Genomic DNA, 15,039 nt, shown 5'->3' with positions numbered 1-15,039 from the left:
GCCCCAGTGCCTGAGACTGTTGCTGAGGATGAGGAAGAGAATGTCCTTCGGAAGCTCAAGCCCAAGATCCCAGACCAGAACGATGCTCATCCTGTGGTTGAGGATATGAAGCTCAGGAGAGACTCAGGGCTCAGGAAGTGGAGAGAAGCAGATCCATATGCTTCTAGGAGAAGGACTGCAGTGGACTACAGGTTTCATACCAAGGAGCAGCAGGATTTCTATGAGACAGTGCTACTTGACAAGAAGCCAATTGTATGTGACATGAGATGGGTCGACTGGACCTATATCAAGGACAATGAGGAGTACTACCCTGGAGTATTTGACAGCTTTAGTGCATGTGGAGTTGCAGACTTTGTTGGGCAGAAGCTCACAAAGTGGAACGAGGAGCTGATCATGCAATTCTACTCCACAGCACATTTTTATCCGGATGGAAGGATCACATGGATGTCAGAGGGTACAAGGTACAACTCTACTGTTGAGGAATGGGCGAAGCTGATCAATGCCCCAGAGGAGCAAGCAGATGACTTGGACATTTATGCCAAGAAAAAGATGGACCACAACTCCATCTCCAACATGTACAAGGAGATTCCGAATGAAGCACTTGACACGTTCAAGTTTGGCTCAGTGCATTATCTGCTATCAGGATTGCCTACGATCAACTGGATCCTTAGGCACACCCTTCTGCCCAAGTCTGGAGATCACAAGATGATCAGAGGTCACACGATCAATTTGCTTCATGTTTTTGACATGCCTCAAAAATTCAAAGTCATGAGCCTCATAGTGGAAAGAATCAAAAGGACTGCGGCAGATCAGAAGAGGAGCTGTGGATATGCCCCTCAGATTCAGGAGCTCATCAACTCCAAGATGGGCACGGGCGTATATTTGTTGGATAAGGAACACCTGCCCATCCGTCCAGATTTCGAAGATAATCAAGTTGTTATGACTGAGAATGAACCATCATCTGCCCATGCACAAGCTCAGAAGGAGAAGGCGAAGAAGGAGAAAGCTGCCAGGATGCCTACTCAAGCGGAGGCATCTGATTACTTCCTAAAAACCAAACAAGAGCAGCTTGGTTACCTGATTGCGTCCACCTTGCAGATTGAGCAGAGTATAGCCACCCTGACTCAGAACCAGGCGAGTTTAGAGAGGATCATGGAACAGAGGTTCTATGACTTGGACATCAAGGTGACAGAGATACAGACTGCCATGGAGCAGCTCCAGGAGGACATGAATGAGAGGAGAGGCAGGACCACGACTGATGCTTTTGCGAGGGTGCCACGAGGTCCGAGGTCGTCTGCACTGCCAGTTGCTGACACCAGAGCTACAACGTCTGCACCAGCCACAGCCTCAGTTCCACTAGCTCCAGCATCCACTTCAGCCTCGACTCCGACCACGTCTACCGAAGGCTTCGTCCTTGGAGTGCTCCGGACTCCACCACCACCTGAAGATCAAGCCTGAGCGTCGATCTAGTGCTATGCATTTTCTAGGAACTTTTGGTAACTTGTTGCCAAAGGGGGAGAAGATGTATAGATCATAGGCTTCGAGAGAGAGAGTGTTGCTTTTCTCTCTTGCTTTATTTGGTGGTTTTTCGAACTTATCTGCTTTTGAGTGCTTGATACTATGTCATTATTTGTGAGACATTGATGATCATGTGTTTGATCATAAGCTACACTTAATGCTTGCTTAAATATTATCATTCTATCTATCGTTTGTGATCATTCACTATTCTTGGTGATGAGTGCATGTATTTCATTCTTATCATTTTTGAGCGCTCCACCAAGATGTATGTGACATGGAAGAGTAACCCATGACTCTAACTCTTTGTGCATTTGCAGTCCAAAGCAAATTTTAAATATGCACAAATTTAGGGGGAGCTCTTACTTATCACATACTTCTCAAAGTGACGATATAGTTCATGCTTATTATCATTTGTCGAAGCATTGATCTATATGTTGTCATCAATTACCAAAAAGGGGGAGATTGCAAGTGCAACTATCCCTAGGTGGTTTTGGTAATACATAACAACATATAGCTCATTGAGCTAATGCTATTCCAAGATGATTATTTCAGGAAAGCTCAATGATTGGCATGGCATGGATGTGAAAGTGGAACCCTCAAAATGCTAAGGACAAAGGATTGGCTCAAGCTCAAAAGCTCAAGACTCTTCATTTTATATTTTAGTGATCCAAGATCACATTGAGTCTTTAGGAAAAGCCAATACTATTAAGGAGGGATGAGGTGTTGCTTAATGAGCCTCTTGCTTCATGTGCTTAATGATATGCTCCAAAATCCTCAACTACTTTCCCATATCCACATATGACCTAAACCCTAAGCCAAACTCGGTCCTACCGATTCTTCCTATCCGGCGCCACCGAGTTTCACTTGTCATTAGCCACTGCCAAACCCTAGCAATTCGGTTCTATCGATAAGGATCTCGGTCTCACCGAGATGGGGCTGCAAACTCTCTATTTCCCTTTCATAACTTTTCGGTCCCACCGAAAGAGCGAATCGGTCCCACCGAGATTGCAATGTAAACTCAGTGTTTCCCCTTTGTAACTTTTCAGTCTCACCGAGTTCCACTTGGTCTCACCGAAAGAGCAAATCGGTCCCACCGAGTTTGCCTGACCAACTCTCTGGTTAGCTAATTACCAAATTCGGTCTCACCGAGTTTGTGTGATCGGTCTCACCGAGATTACGTTATGCCCAAACCCTAACCGAATCGGTCCTACCGAGTTGCATGTCAGTCCCACCAAAATTCCTAACTGTCACTAGGTTTACTATTTCGGTCAGACCGAGTTTTCTGATTCGGTCCCACCGAGATTGGTAAATTGTGTAACGGTTGGATTTTGTGTGGAGGCTATATATACCCCTCCACCTCTTTCTCATTCGGTGAGAGAGCCATCAGAACAGACACATCATTCCAACTCATATGTTCTGAGAGAGAACCACCTACTCATGTGTTGAGACCAAGACATTCCATTCCTACCATATGAATCTTGATCTCTAGCCTTCCCAAGTTGCTTTCCACTCAAATCTTCTTTCCACCAAATCCAAATCCTATGAGAGAGAGTTGAGTGTTGGGGAGACTATCATTTGAAGCACAAGAGCAAGGAGTTCATTACCTACACACCATTTGTTACTTCTTGGAGAGTGGTGTCTCCTAGATTGGCTAGGTGTCACTTGGGAGCCTCCGACAAGATTGTGGAGTTGAACCAAGGAGTTTGTAAGGGCAAGGAGATCGCCTAGTTCGTGAAGATCTACCGCTAGTGAGGCAAGTCCTTCGTGGGCGATGGCCATGGTGGGATAGACAAGGTTGCTTCTTCGTGGACCCTTTGTGGGTGGTTGCTTCTTCGTGGACCCTTCGTGGGTGGAGCCCTGTGTGGACTCGCGCAACCGTTGCCCTTGGGTGGAGCCCTGTGTGGACTCGCGCAACCGTTACCCTTCGTGGGTTGAAGTCTCCATCAACGTGGATGTAGGATAGCAGCACCTATCCGAACCACGGGAAAAACATCCGTGTCTCCAATAGCGTTTGAATTCTCCAAACCCTTCCCTTTACATTCTCGCAAGTTGCATGCTTTACTTTCCGCTGCCTATAAACTCTTTGCATGCTTGCTTGAATTATGTTATGATTGCTTGACTTGTCCTAAATTAGCTAAAATCTGCCAAGAACTAAAATTGGGAAAAGGTTAAGTTTTATTTGGTTAAGTAGTCTAATCACCCCCCTCTAGACATACGTTCGATCCTACAACTTCAGCTTCTACGGAAGCCTTCATCCTTGGAGTGATCCGGACTCCACCACCACCTGAAGATCAAGCCTGAGTGTCGACTTAGCACTATGCATTTTCTAGGAACTTTTTGGTAACTTGTTGCCAAAGGGGGAGAAAATGTATAGATCATAGGCTTCGAGAGAGAGTGTTGCTTTTATTCTCTCTTGTTTTATTTGGTGGTTTTTCGAACTTTGTTTGCTTTTGTGTGAGATACTATGTCATTGCTCATGAGACATTAATGATCATGTGTTTGATCATAAGCTACACTTAATGTTTTCTTAATATTATCATCTTATCTATCTTATGTGATCATTCACTATTCTTGGTGATGAGTGCATGTATTTCATTCTTATCATTTTAAGCGCTCCACCAAGATGTATGTGACATGGAAGTAACCCATGACTCTAACTCTTTGTGCATTTGCAGTCCAAAGCAAATTTTAAATATGCACAAATTTAGGGGGAGCTCTTACATGTCACATACTTCTCAAAGCGACGATATATTTCATGCTTACTATCATTTGTCGAAGCTTTGATCTATATGTTGTCATCAATTACCAAAAAGGGGGAGATTGAAATTGCAACTATCCCTAGGTGGTTTTGGTAATTCATAACAACATATAGCTCATTGAGCTAATGCTATTCCAAGATGACTATTTCAGGAAAGCTCAATGATTGGCATGGCATGGATGTGAAAGTGGAACCCTCAAAATGCTAAGGACAAAGGATTGGCTCAAGCTCAAAAGCTCAAGACTCTTCATTTTATATTTTAGTGATCCAAGATCACATTGAGTCTTTAGGAAAAGCCAATACTATCAAGGAGGGATGAGGTGTTGCTTAATGAGCCTCTTGCTTCATGTGCTTAGTGATATGCTCCAAAACCCTTAACTAGTTTCCCATATCCACATATGACCTAAACCCTAAGCCAAACTCGGTCCTACCGATTCTTTCTATCCGGCGGCACAGAGTTTCACTTGTCATAAGCCACTGCCAAACCCTAGCAATTCGGTTCTACCGATAGGGATCTCAGTCTCACCGAGATGGGATTGCAAACTCTCTGTTTCCTTTTCGTAACTTTTCGGTCTCATCGAAAGAGCGGATCGGTCCCACCGAGATTGCAATGTAAACTTAGTGTTTCCTTTTTGTAACTTTTCGGTCTAACCGAAAGAGCAAATCGGTCCCACCGAGTTTGCCTGACCAACTCTCTGGTTAGCTAATTACCAAAATCGGTATCACCGAGTTTGTGTAATCGGTCTCACCGAGATTACGTTATGCCCAAACCCTAACCATATCGGTCCTACCGAGTTGCATGTCAGTCCCACCGAAAATCTCTAACGGTCACTAGGTTTACCTTTTCGGTCCGACCGAGTTTGTTGATTCGGTCCCACCGAGATTGGAAAACTGTGTGTAACGGTTGGATTTTGTGTGGAGGCTATATATACCCCTCCACCTCCTCTTCATTCGTAGAGAGAGCCATCAGAACACGTACACAATTCCAACTCATATGTTCTGAGAGAGAACCACCTACTCATGTGTTGAGACCAAGACATTCCATTCCTACCATATGAATCTTGATCTCTAGCCTTCCCCAAGTTGCTTTCCACTCAAATATTCTTTCCACAAAATCCAAATCCCATGAGAGAGAGTTGAGTGTTGGGGAGACAATCATTTGAAGCACAAGAGCAAGGAGTTCATTACCTACACACCATTTGTTACTTCTTGGAGAGTGGTGTCTCCTAGATTGGCTAGGTGTCACTTGGGAGCCTCCGACAAGATTGTGGAGTTGAACCAAGGAGTTTGTAAGGGCAAGGAGATCGCCTACTTCGTGAAGATCTACCGCTAGTGAGGCAAGTCCTTTGTGGGCGATGGCCATGGTGGGATAGACAAGGTTGCTTCTTCGTGGACCCTTCGTGGGTGGTTGCTTCTTCGTGGACCCTTCGTGGGTGGAGCCCTTCGTGGACTCGCGCAACCATTACCCTTTGTGGGTGGAGCCCTCCGTGGACTCGCGCAATCGTTACCCTTCGTGGGTTCAAGTCTCCATCAACGTGGATGTAGGATAGCACCACCTATCCGAACCACGGGAAAAACATCCGTGTCTCCAATTGCGTTTGAATTCTCCAAACCCTTCCCTTTACATTCTTGCAAGTTGCATGCTTTACTTTCCGCTGCCAATATACTCTTTGCATGCTTGCTTGAATTGTGTGATGATTGCTTGACTTGTCCTACAATAGCTAAAATCTGCCAAGAACTAAAATTGGGAAAAGGTTAAGCTTTTATTTGGTCAAGTAGTCTAATCACCCCCCCTCTAGACATACTTTCGATCCTACATTAGTCTAGAATCTTGCATGTATGATTTTTTTACTATAGTACTGGTGAAAGACTTATGATGAACCATTTCTTACATATCCTCTGGCCCCTTCCAGGTCATCCTGATTTAATCCCTCCGTCTAGGTGTATAAGGGCATGGCTAATACTTAAATAGTGTAGCCAACTATTGACTATAAGAAAGTGTCATGTCATCTGTAGCCAACATGTATAACAATGGATACTCAAAAACTAATTCTTGATGATTATTTCTTGCAAAGCACAATAAGATTTATTTCTTCACAAGTTTTGGATGTAGGTTGAATAGTTGAACGCTTTTGTTTGCAAAGGATACTTTTTTATCTATTTCACCCGGATGTTTGTGAGCTCTAGAGATGAAATAATATCCGAAGAAACCTATCGATACCCGTTACACATGAGATGACCCCCACATCCTTTGTCAAAATAAACAACTCCCCGATCAATGCATTTGACTCTTCCGTGCAATGCACGGGCACCTTACTATAGATTAGTACGACCAAAAATTGAACTAACATTATATATAGTACGATAAATGATGATGCATGTCACCTAAAATTATATCATTGAAAACTATGTTCAAATACGAATCCGACGATATTGTTTTCGTTGACATGCACTAACATTTTCTCAGTTAAATCTTCATTCAAATTCAATGGGGGATAAACCATGACCGATGTAGTAAACCACGACCGAGTACTAGTGTAGAGGGCGGCGCTACACGGGAGTGTCACCCTGCTCTTGGCGCGGCAGTAAAGCCGTCATATCACAAAACCCAACCACTCCCAATAATAAGTGGCCTGGTAAAATAAACGGACAAGCAACCATCACATACCTCCGTGTTTTTTGCATTTCATCTCTCTCTATTTACTTTCTCCGGTTCATCTCACACACTCGATCCCTAGCTACTACTCCTGGTATCCCTAGCTACTACTCCTAGGGCCAGTTCTTTTGGCGGCTTCCCCAGCTTTTCCCGTAAGACTAGTCACAATGGAGAGTAACTTTAAGGTGCCTCGATCATTTATTTGGGCTTCTAAACTAATACTTGTAGTACCTCCAGTCTGGTTTATTCCTCACCATTGTAATTCGTGCTAAATTTTGACCAAAGATAACATTTCATTAGTTAAATTTATGATCAAAATTTGACACAGATTACAATGGGGACCAATAAACCAGGACAGAGGTAGTAGTTATGGTATTACTAATCTAGAAGCCTAAAAGAACTGCCCCCTGGTACTCCTACTAGTAGTAGTACTCAAGTTGGAATTCCAATTGCACATCACAACTTGTTAGGCAAAAAATTCGATACATGGTGTAGGAAGCGGTTTGGGAATTTGCATGCCTTTCCGACCAGTGAGATACTCCGTACAAAGTACGATAGAGAAATAACCATAGAGAAGGAATCTAAAAGTAAACAATCAAACAAGCATTTTTGCATTTGTTTTGCATTGAATCGTTTCACAAGCTTGACTAGTGTTGTTTTTCTACTTTTACAAAAACTGCATCGTAATGTTAAAACGTGCATTTGCACGTACATAAGTAATAGTAGTACTCCCTCCGTCTAGGTGTATAAGTCTTCCCTCCTTCTTGTTCACGGTGCACAACCAAAGATGACTTATTGACCTGGACAGAGGGAGTAGCACAGTTTGCAAGCATATATAGAGAGAGACGTGTAGTGTGATAGTATATAGTAAAGTTTGTGCTATATGCACGTACTTACAAAATGCGTACGAATACACAAGGTTTCCAAACTTTCCCTTTTACATAATTAATTAATGACGCTAATAATTAATTAATACGTTCGGGATTTATCATTTGCGTCCCAAAACTAATGAGATCGCCTTATGAAACAAAAATTATACTCCTACTAAAAGCCACGACGCTCGCAGGAGCACTTGCGGCGCGCCACGAGTGCCCTGGTGCGTGGCCTTTTCCCAGCGCACCGACACAACGCCTCTTCCTCAGCCTCGCAACTTGCGAGGTGCTGATTGGCGGCTTGCCGGTGGGCGAGCGCGATCTCACCGGTGTGGTGATCCGGCGCCAACAGGTACTCCTCCTCGCTGGAAGCATGCACCCGGTCCACGTACCGCCAAGCGTAGATGAGGCGCTTGGGCCTGACTGCACTCAGGGCTTCGGCACGGACGTCCTCCACCACCCTCATGGCCCTCGCACAAGCCTTCTGCCAAAGAGCCAATTGCCTGACTCTCTTGGACGCAACATAGGCCTGCCAGGAAGCTTGTTCCGTGGTGCGGTTCTCTTCCTCGTCCTTCTTCTCCGCCTCTATTTTGGCGCGCTCTGCTGGAGGCAAAGCCTCCCACAAGGCGACATCCATTTCTTTCCAAAGCTCCTCAAGGCTGGGGGGCTCGTCGGGTGGCGCAACGTTCTCCTCGTAGCGGGGAGCCGACGTGTCCTCCGACGCGCGTGCTAGCAAGATTGGGAACACCGACGCATCCACCTCGACGCATCACGGCGAGGAGCGGAACGCTAACGCGTCCTCCTCGACTAGTGTCGGCGAGGAACGGAACGGCGACGCGTCCACCTCGATGCGCCGCGGCGAGGAGCAGAACGCCGACGCGTCCTCCTCGACTAGTGGTGGCGAGGAATGGAACGGCGACGCGTGACCGTCCACGCGGTGCAGCGAGGGGCGCCTAGGGGTTGGGAGGGGCGATGCCATGGTGGTCGACGTGAGAGGGAGGGGGAGGAGATAGCGATGAACATGAATGCGAGGGGGAGGAGATAGCGATGTCGTGAGAGGCGCAATATTTATAGCGAGCAATGGTAGACCTACGTAAGATATGGACTGAGCTGCACTGACTTAACTGTAGGTCCAGTTGCGTCACTGACATGTGGGCCAGACCCCTGTTGGGCCCATATGTCAGTGACCCAATGCACCCGCAATTAAGTAACTGAAGCAACGTCCCGGAATATATGTTGCGTGATTAACATAACAGCTACTCCCATCACATGCTCAGATTTCAAGATGCATTAATTCATTGCATGCGAGGATTATGAGAAACTTGACCAATGCATGTACTTCATGCATGCATGCATTGTAATTAATGCATTGGTAAACACAATTCTTTGAGAAAAACGAGTGCATTAATTGAGTGCTTTTACAAACCATGAAAATTATTCCACCACTCATCATCTACCTTGGTTGGTGAGATTTTTGAATTGAACCCTATAAATCGGAAATGAGGTAGTACGTGGGCATATTTGTTGGAGTAATTACGGGGGAGGGAAGGGGTGGAAATATTGCTGGTCACAACGGATTGGACGAGCACGGGGGGAGGAGAATCATGCATGCAGATTTTTTCCACACGGGGTGGAGTGGTGGGACCGCCGGAGGGAGAAGGAGAGTCTGGCAGGCATATTGTTTCCACACATGGAGAGGAAAAAGATTTGGAGACGAACGTGTTTCCTGCAGGTATGGGGAACGGTGCATAATAAGTCTCGTCTTGCATGCCGGGCAAGGTATAGTCTCAAGTCATTAAAAACATACACGCCCCACACATGTTCATATTTCAAGGTGCACTAAATTATTGCATGCGATGATTAAGGCTGGCCATAATGGTGGTATCTTAGCTGGTATCATGCACACGGGAATAGCAAACATGCTGATGTGGCAAAGAATTAAAGAAGAGAGGGGGCTTAGAGTAACTAGTGTTCATGCATGCATTGGTAAACACATTTTTTGTGAAGAACTACAAAAACTATTCCACCGCCTCTATCGTGCTAAGAGTAGGTGAAGATTTTGAATCGAGCCCTTTAAACTAGAAGGGAGGTAGTAGTACTCTAATAGCTAACCTTGGCCCTATTTGGATCCATGTGTTAGAGTTAGTTTGGGTTAGTTTGAACTCAACTAACCCAAAAACATCTAACCCACCCAAGAGGTGCTTATCTGGGTTAGTTCTTCTCGGGACACTAAAAAACACATTTTTCTCTCGCTCTCCCCGCAGCAGATCCCTCCCCACTTCCTCAAAGCTTCTCGTCCTCTCCCTCCCTCGCTCCCTCCCTCCCTCTCGCACCGCCCATGAAGGCACCTCGCCGTATCTGCGCTCCATCTAACCCTGTCATCCAAACACCTCTTTCGCTAGAGTTACTTCAGGGTTAGTTTAGGATTAGAATCTTTAACTCATCTAACTCATCTAATAGTAGTTCTTATACTCATTATAATCAGTATTGAAGATATTGATATTTTTAGTATAAATTTGGTCAAACACTTTGCAAATGGTTGACGGAAGTAAAAAGGACCAGAGGGAGTATCAGGCATGCGGAGTAGGCAAAAAAACTGCTCATTTATAGCCGGTCGAAGTCTCAAAGGGCGTGACCGCGCGAGGGAGGTGAAGGTCATGGGAGGCGCGATGGTTGACGGAATTAAGTGAAGCTACCCATGCGCCGACATGGCATGCAGACAGGCAGAAGCTATACCACCAGGCCTATGATATGGGTCTAGTAAACATGACATCTACTGGGTCCCGCATAGTTCTCGAGAACTCTTTGGGGGCTTGCAGCCGTTTATCCACCAGGCAAGCCAGCAACCCCACGCTGTTTGCACGCCCTACTTGTCCCCGTCTTCTACTAGTACAGTACCTTACAATAGTTCACTGCCAGTCATCTCGTGCTTTCACATTACACCAGTTCAACTTCTCCTAACCCTCCTCCAAAATCCATGGCCTCCCAAATCTCCATGGTCGCCGCTGAGTACCAGGTTAGAGCCATCACCGGTGATGAGTTCTTCGTCATCTACACACGTGGATCCGCGATGGTGAAAGCATGCCTTGCTCGCTTCCTATGCATGTTCAACAGTTCAACGGATGAGTGGGTTGGTGGGCTAGATGTTGAGTACACCACAGTCCTGCAAAGAGAGAAGAAACTAAAGGAGGCAGAGAAGAAGAAGAAGCCCGACGTGATCCAGATTTGCGTACATAACATGTGCTTGGTCTACCACATATGCCATGCCGACATTAAGTGCCAGGATTTTAAGAACTTCCTCAAGGACGAAAGAGTGAAATTCGTTACTGTAGACTTTAGGAACGACAGGGATGTCTTGGGTCGGATAGGCCTCGTTGTAGGCCAGCCCTTCGATCTCCAAAAGGCAAGCCTGGTGTCCTCCTCTCAGCCTTCAATGCTGACCCTGGCAGCAGCCATGATTGATCCTTCATACGCTAAACTGAAGAAACCTCACCATGAGTTTCATCATGCATGGGAGTCGAAGACATTAGATGAAGATCACATCCTGTATGCAACAATGGATGCCTACCTTTGTTTAAATATCTACAAGGGTTGGATGAAGAAGCAGAGCCCAGTGTCCGGTTCAAGCAAAGAAGCATCGGCGAAGAGGAAGAGGAAGAGGGACGAGGACGAAGTCGAGGACGTGGACGTGGACTCCGAGTAGGTGGTAGTGCTGTCGCTCATGCTGGTTCTACTGCAGTGTTAAGCGGACTAGTTGCTTAGTTTATTTTCAAGGGTGTGTTGTGCTGAGGAACCAGCAGAACTATATTTATGTTCTTTCTCGTTATTTGGACCCTTTAGTATGTACAGTAGTACTAGTACCATGTCCTACTACTGTTCTTCTTGCAGTTGGTACTACTGCTCGTATCTTCGTGTTCCTACTGTACTTAATACGTTCAGACTAGTAGTATAATTTGGGTTAGTCGATATATGAAAGAAGTTCGACGGAGCGAAGGAAGAAGACGGCAGATAAGCTACCCCAGTATCTATATTAGGGTGGCAGGGTGCCCATGATCTATCTTATGAGTATTGGGTGTGGAATGCAGTTCGCCAGAAAAAAAGGGATCGTGCCCGGGGTTAAATGAATGGCGGAGGTGGGGGGAGAATGGCGGTAGCAGGCGGTTCAGGGGAGGGCGCGGTGGCGGCAGAAGGCGGTTAGGCGTGTGGCGGGCTAAGAAGATGAAACATGCATCAATTTCGGAGGTTGAAGAAGCCCTTCTAGCCATCCATGTTGCATCAAACGGCTCACAAGAGTCGACTGACCCAAATTGCTCCTTCAGATTGCAGGATCAACGTGGCATTCAAGGTCTCGAAGGTAGATTCCGCGTCCACACCCAGTTTGCGGGCTCGACGCGCGCGCGATTGGCATCCGCTGCGATAGCCACCATGCGCGCCTCCTCCGTGCGAGCGGAGACGACAATGACATGCTAGTTCCTCCTCGCTGGCATGCTGGAGCATGCGCTCATCCTCCTCTTCATACGCTGCATGCATAAACGCGGCTTGACCAGCTGCTCGCGTGCTTGGCAGCGCGGCGGCATCGCGAGGAGGGACTGCAGATGACGTGAGCGGGCGAGCCTTCGGCTTGGTGGCGACACATCGGTGATGGGCGAGAAATTGTTGGCCGGAGCAGGCGGGCTCCGGCATGCGCAACGACGGCGGCATATTGATGAGTGCGCGTATGGGAGCTTAGTTTAGTTTTATATAGGGTTGGTCAAAATTAAAAGAAAACTGTACTATTACACGTAAACATTAGACTTAGGCAACGCTTTTATTAGTTACCCCAGCCACGAGACGGAATCCTATGCAAGCGCGTGAACCGCGGCCGCGCGGTCGATCAAACTATGCGTCACCGTGTCGCGCTCGAAGGACATCCACTGAACCTTTTTGTGTGTGTGAAAACAATCCCCGAATATTACTCAACTTTTTTTCCTGGAAAAGTTCTTGACGCTACAATATTTCCATATATTTGAATTTAGCTCCAGTTCGTGTCTATTTGGATTTGGACGTTTTAGGTGCGCCCTAGTTTTTTTAATACTGATTTTGTGTGTGTGAGTGAGAGAGAACATGTGTATGTGTCCATATGTGTGTTGTGGCGGAAGGGCAATGTGGAGACGGTGTGCGTGTGATAAAGACATAGAGAGGTGTGCATGTGCAAATGATCATGCATGAGTGAGACATAGACATATGCGGATACGTTGTGTACTTGTGTATACATGAGAGAACAGTCTTCTATTTTACTTGTGTGTGTGTGTGAGAGAGAGAGGAGCAACCGTAACACAACAACCATCTCTCTCGATTCGTCCGTCCCTCGCACGATTGCATGTAACACATGCATCAACGCGCACATTTTGACACCCTCACTCGGCCCCTGCCCACCTCAAGGCCCGCACATCGCTCTCTATCTCGCACGCACAATCTCTTCATGAATACCCTATTTAGCATGTAGCTTTCTGTCACATACACACACATTTCTCTCCTTAGGTTTGTTTTCTCTCAATATCTGACACACACACACACACACAACACAACACAACACACAACACACACACACCCCTCCCCCGAGCACACAATTCATCCCCATCCAAGGTTATATGGTGACCACTCTCGCTTGTGCTTCTCTGCACCCCAGCATGCACAACACCTCAATCTTCAAAGAGGGCATCGAGGAGATCGAAGACGGCGACCACACCGCGCTAGAGAATGCAGGGCCATTTGGAAGCAGGATGATGTGACGACGGCTGACTGACTCCTCCCCCACCCTCTCTCTCTCGCACAAAATTACCAGTCCCTTTCTCCCCCGCACAAATTTATCAATCCCTCAACCCACGAGATCCTTCCCCTCCCGTCCATGTTTTTCCAGCTCTCTCATCAAACCTGTTGTCTCTTCTCCTTCCACGTGTACAGAATCCGGATGCACACGCATCTAACGTATATTACATGTCTCCATCTTTCTCACAGACCTAACTTCTTCCTCTCTCTTTCTCTCTCTATCTCCCTCTCTCTGTTTCGTTAGGTTTGTCTCCTACTCTCTCGTCCACATACATACGGTCTTTCCCGCCCTATCTGCTCCATCTTCGCAAGCTATCTCTGCACGTTTCATTCACACATTGGGATATGTTCAAAATGTTGCTTTTATAATGGCTGATGTAGAGTTATTGTTGGTTTTGTTGCATCCTAGAAAGTAATAACTATGAAATGCATTTTGATTGTCATTTGACTGGGATTATGTGAGTTTGAGCATGTTGTGAAGTACTATAGTCCTCGTATACATCTTGGAATTCGACAATGATTGTAACTATTGAATTGTATAGACCATTACATTCGAAGTGAGTAGCCTAATATATTTATTTCACAATTTCAACAAATGATTAATTCACTACATACTAAGAAAACAAATGTGTACACCCTCCATTTTTATTTAAGTCCGCGTATTAGCATTGGTCAAAGTCAAGTTTTGTAACTCTCGGAAAGTTTATAACAAAAAATATTAACATATGCAACAACAAATAAATACCATTAGATTCATTATTGAATGTACTTTCACATCATACATATCTGTTATGGTAAATGTTTATATTTTTCTATAAACTTGGTCAAACTTTAGGAAGTTTGACTTTGGTCAAACCTAATATGCACATTTTACTAGTACTACTCGCTAGTTGCTTAGCCGAATCACCCAACACGCCACACAGAGAGTTCAGTGTGACAAAATTTTGAGGTCGGCGGGAAAATCTCCCGCGACCCTGATTCGAGCAGTGGGAAGTTACCATCATAGCCTTCGGAATAGGCCTACGGATGACGGTTGGTAGGGGGCTGTTTTCCTAACTTCAGGTTCACCCTACCCAGCCAACCCCACCCCGGCACCCAGAGTAGTACACCTGAATACTCCCCATTTTCTATCCCCACCGCAAAATAGACTTCTCCACGGCACCGCAGCCCTCGTTCTCCTCCCCTTCTACATCAGCGCACTCATCCACCACAGCGCATCTGCCTCATCGACGACCTCGTACGCCGCACTGGAGCCGGTCCACCATCGTCGTCGTACACGGAGCCTCTTCCCCGGCACCGTCTTCCACGGTCTCGGATCTGCTTCCGGGAAGCCGACGCCAAGCGCAGAAGCACCACCGTCGTGGACAATGAACTGACTCCCGTTGCTGACCATGACTCACAGAGGCCGCCGCGACCATCATTCTCCT

The sequence above is a fragment of the Triticum urartu genome, chromosome 1, assembly GCF_003073215.2.
Source record: "Triticum urartu cultivar G1812 chromosome 1, Tu2.1, whole genome shotgun sequence".
NCBI classification, from domain to species: Eukaryota; Viridiplantae; Streptophyta; class Magnoliopsida; order Poales; family Poaceae; genus Triticum; species Triticum urartu.
Note: the sequence above shows the minus strand (reverse complement) of the source record.